The following is a 5268-nucleotide window of genomic DNA, read 5'->3' on the forward strand; positions in this document are numbered from 1 at the left end:
AGCATTACAGCACCCCCAGTCCCCCAGGCTCATATTTCATATATTTATCTCCCTCCTAGCTGTTTTTTTTTTTTTTTCATTTATTTATTTATTTATTTGATTTCTCTTCTTCACTCTCTTCTTCTTCTTTCTATTTTTTCCCTCTCTTTCCCCAGCAGGTAACCCGCACACGTACTCCCATTGCATCAACTGGAATGGATGGTGAAGAGCCACGGGGACAGACTATACAAAACTATTTGTATCGACTATGCTAAGGTGTTATTGGGTGTAACAGATGTTTTGCAACGTGCTGAATAATTCAGGGCAGTCAATGCTGTAAATGTTCAGGAGTCGGCGAGGGGAGAGGCGGCGATCAATAGTGACGGGGGAGGAGAGGTATTGTAGTGATAAATGTTGGATAGTAAAGACTTATGCCGTACCATAAAGCCTGTATTATTACTGTATTCCAGAAGCCTCTCAGCTACCGAGCCGTAATGTGGAGGATAAGAGAACAGAACCGGTCCGAATGACTGACTGACTGACTGAATAACTGCAATCCCCTGACCTTTATGACCTTTTTGTCGAGTTATTTGTGCTGCAACAAAACCAATGCCTTCAAGGACTGACAATGCTACAAGGCTGCAGCCTCTAAAATAAAGCTTTACTGGATCGTCTCTCACTGTGTAATCCATAACACCAACAATCTGGCCAACAATAAACTGGCAGAACTGGGTAATAACCTGACCTATTTACTCGTTATTGCTTAAAGCAGCATTATGGAACATTTCCACATTAAAAGAGAACTTCAGTGTAAAATGGACTTTTCTTTTGTTGTAGTAAAATATAATAAAAAAAGTAATTACCTTTAATAAATACCACACCTCTGTTTTCCCACATTTTCCACAGAAATGTTAACAGTTTGTCCAAACACTCTTCAGACTGGGTGTAATTTACCCTGATAAATCGTTTTTTACACGGATATCCAGCTCAAAGTAGCTCCACACCTCCTTACTAGAATCCAGAGAGCCCTGACATTTAAAACAAGGCATTAATAACTAAAAAAGTGCACAAGAAGTTTATTAAACACCACTGTTTACATCCCATAACCCTCCCATAAACTCCCATTACATCCCATAACCCTCTGAGCACCGCCAACACTGTACTGATAATAACATAGACATACATACATAGATTCTGTATAGCTTAGCAGCTGGTGCCAGGAGGCAGGCTATGCTATGTGGAGTCTATGTGTGTATATATATATATATATATATATATATATATATATATATATATATATATATTGTGTTATTTTCAGTACATTGATGGCGATGCTCGGAGGTGTGAAGCTACTTTGAGCTGGATAACAATGGAAAAAGGTCAAATTATCAGTTCATATTATGCTCCGTGTCACCCAGTCTAAAGGGTGTTTGGACAACCTGTTAAAATGTCTGGATCTCAGAAAGCTGTGGGAGAACAGAGGTGTGCTATTCATCACAGGTAAGACATTTTTTATCATGTTTTACTACAACAAAAGTCCATTGTACACCAGAGCACTCTAAACTCTTGGAGCAGAGAAAGTTGTAACTTGCTCATACAGCCTTAAACACTGAAGCCAGGCAAGAACAATTTAATATGAATTACAAACAATCAGACAGGGAAAGGTAGAGGGGAGGGAATGACTACACACTGATGGTGAGTGAGGGTGTGCACATAGATGCTGCCAGGGGCCAAAAGGAAAAGTGTCAGATTTACACATCAAGTTCATGTTAATCATTGTATGAAAAATCATTACCATGCCCCAGAAAGATGCTCTTAAGCCTGAAAACATCAGTAGCCAATGAAATTAGTTGTGGACGTGGCCATGCCAGATTATGCCCTGTGTACAAAGGTTTGAATGCAAATGAATTAGATTTCCACCTTTTAAAAAAAACAGCTTCTAAATCCCATTGATGTAAAAGCTTGTTCTTTAGTATTCTAGTAGTGCTTGTGAACTTTCTGAACCCTTTTTTTCTATATCTAGATTTTTCTATATATGATCTAAAACATGATCAAATTTTCACACGTCCTAATTCTGGAATGTTGATGCATTTCCTCACATTAACTGATCACAAACTTTCGATTGGATTAAGGTCAGGACTTTGACTTTGACTTTGACATTAAACATGGTTTCATCAATGAAGACAAACCATCCTGGTTTACATGCAGCAAAATGGGCCCAAACTATGGTACTACCACCACCATGTTTCACAGATGGGATAGGGTAATTGTGCTGGAATGCAGTGTTTTTCTTTTTCCAATCATAACACTTTTGTTCTTGTTTTTTTAATACTTTCTTCATTCATGATAAACTTCCTCAAGCATGTTTTGTGAAGAGCAGACTTTGCTAGATTTTTGTTCTTTAAATAAACTTAATAATATTGGATTTTTCTCAATAAATAAATAAGTAAATATAATATATTTTGTCTCATTTGTTTAACTGGGCTCTCTTTATCTACTTGTAGGACTTGTGTGAGAATCTGAGTATGTAATATATGTATGTAATATAGATAATTAAATTATAGTACATATGTCGGGTATTAGTATTATTTGACCTTAAAGTCTGTATGTAGCAAGTAAGTCGTCTGCAGAGTGAATTTTATCTGCAGTAGAATCCCTGTGGAGGGAGGGAGAGAGAGAAAGAGAGAGAAAGAGAGATGTTAATGGAGAGATAGAGAGAAATGTGTTCATCTTCTTGCTGTATCGGGTCTGTCTTCTCTCACACAGAACTAAAGCAGAATCTCAGCCGGAGAACTGAGAGTAAATCTATAGTAGAGTAATTATTACTGTACAGCCTGAACTCTTAATTCATCACTCAGAGTATATTATCAATTCACTGCTCACTTTTCTCACTACATACACAACAATGGTCATTTATAATTCAAGAAAATATACTAATAAAAAATTACTTTATAATAGTTATATTATATAAAAGTAAGTGTGAGCTAGTGTGAGCCTGAGCTAGTGTGAGCGTGAGATAGTGTGCACTAATATGAGTGCAAGCTAGTGTGAGTGTGAGCTAGTGTGAGCTGGTGTGGGTTAATGTTAGTGTGAGCTAATGACAATGTAAGCTAATGTGAACTAATGTGAGTGTGAGCTAGTGTTACTGTGAGCTACTGTGAGTGTGAGCTAGTGTGAGTGTGAGCTAGTGTGAGTGTGAGCTACTGTGAGTGTGAGCTACTGTGAGTGTGAGCTAGTGTGGGTAATGCTAGTGTGAGCTAATGAGAATGTAAGCTAATGTGAACTAATGTGAGTGAGAGCTAGTGTTACTTTGAGCTACTGTGAGTGTGAGCTAGTGTGAGTGTGAGCTAGTGTGAGTGTGAGCTACTGTGAGTGTGAGCTAGTGTGAGTGTGAGCTAGTGTGAGTGTGAGCTAGTGTGAGTGTGAGCTAGTGTTACTGTGAGCTACTGTGAGTGTGAGCTAGTTTGAGTGTGAGCTACTGTGAGTGTGAGCTAGTGTGGGTAATGTTAGTGTGAGCTAATGACAATGTAAGCTAATGTGAACTAATGTGAGTGAGAGCTAGTGTTACTGTGAGCTACTGTGAGTGTGAGCTAGTTTGAGTGTGAGCTAGTGTGAGTGTGAGCTACTGTGAGTGTGAGCTAGTGTGAGTGTGAGCTACTGTGAGTGTGAGCTAATGTGGGTAATGTTAGTGTGAGCTAATGAGAATGTAAGCTAATGTGAACTAGTGTGAGTGAGAGCTAGTGTTACTGTGAGCTACTGTGAGTGTGAGCTAGTGTGAGTGTGAGCTAGTGTGAGCTGGTGTGGGTTAATGTTAGTGTGAGCTAATGACAATGTAAGCTAATGTGAACTAATGTGAGTGAGAGCTAGTGTTACTGTGAGCTACTGTGAGTGTGAGCTAGTGTGAGTGTGAGCTAGTGTGGGTAATGTTAGTGTGAGCTAATGACAATGTAAGCTAATGTGAACTAATGTGAGTGAGAGCTAGTGTTACTGTGAGCTACTGTGAGTGTGAGCTAGTGTGAGTGTGAGCTAGTGTGAGTGTGAGCTAATAAGAATGTAAGCTACTGTGAGCTAATGTGAGTGTGAGCTAGTGTGAGCGTAAACTTGTATGTGTTAGTTTGGTAATGTATTAGTGTGTGAGAGTACTGTTGTGAGTGTGTGTGTGTGTGAGCCTGTGTGAGAGTGATTCAGTGTGAGTGAGTGTGTGTCAGTGCAAGTGAGCAAGTAAGAGGCAGTGCGCAAGTGAGAGAGTCAGTGTGCACGAGTGTCAGAGTGTGTGAGTGCCAGTGTGCACAAGGGGAAGTGAGTGCACATGAGTGTGAGTGAGAGAGCATGTGAGTTACTGTGTATGAGTATGTTAGTGTGAGTTATTGAGAGAGTACATTAGTGTAAGTTGATGTATGTTAGTAAGTGTGAGTTACTGCATGTGCGAGTGTTACAGTAGTCTAGTCTGCTGGAAATGAAAGCATGATGGAGGATTTCAGCAGTGGACTGAGTAAGGGATCGTAAAATTTTAGCTATTCTGCGCAGATGAAAGAATGCATTTTTCACCACAGAGTTGATGTGAGTTGTAAAAGAGAGAGTGGAATCTAGAAGAACGCCCAAACTTCAGAATTGGGTAGAGGGAGAAATGACTGTACCACCAAAGTTGAGAGAGAGAGTAGGAGTTTGATTGAGGACTGCCTTAGTGCTGATCAGGATGAGCTCGGTCTTATTACTGTTTAGCATGAGAAAATTATCCTTCATCCAGTTCTGGATCACAGAGAGACAGCTTTCTAAATGAGTAGTGGGTGGGTTATTGATAGAGCTAGTGCTAAGATAAATTTGGGTGTCGTCCGCGTAACAGTGACAGTCAAGGTTAAAGTGACGCAACAGAGGCCCAAGAGGAAGAATATAGATGATGAAGAGGAGAGGTCCAAGGACTGATTCTTGTGGTACCTCGTGTTTAATCACAGAGGTATGGGACGAATAGCCAGCCAATTAAATAAATTGTTTTGTTTTCTGAGTGAGTTAGTTTTCTTAGTGTGAGTGTGTGTGAGTTATTGAGAGTACATAAGTGTAAGTTAGTGAGTGTGTGTTAGTGTGAGGTACTGCATGTGTATGATTTACTGTGTACATGTGAGTAAGTTAGTGAGTGTGAGTTACTGCATGTACAAGTTAGTGTGTGTGAGAGTTAGTGCGTGAGTAGATTAGTGTGAGTTAGTAAGTTTGAGTTACTGCATGTGCGAGTTAGTGCTTGAGTGCATTAGTGTAAGTTACTGCATATGCGAGTGTGTGAGTTAATGAGTGTGA

This window comes from Astyanax mexicanus, chromosome 7 (genome assembly GCF_023375975.1).
Source record: "Astyanax mexicanus isolate ESR-SI-001 chromosome 7, AstMex3_surface, whole genome shotgun sequence".
Taxonomy (NCBI): Eukaryota; Metazoa; Chordata; class Actinopteri; order Characiformes; family Acestrorhamphidae; genus Astyanax; species Astyanax mexicanus.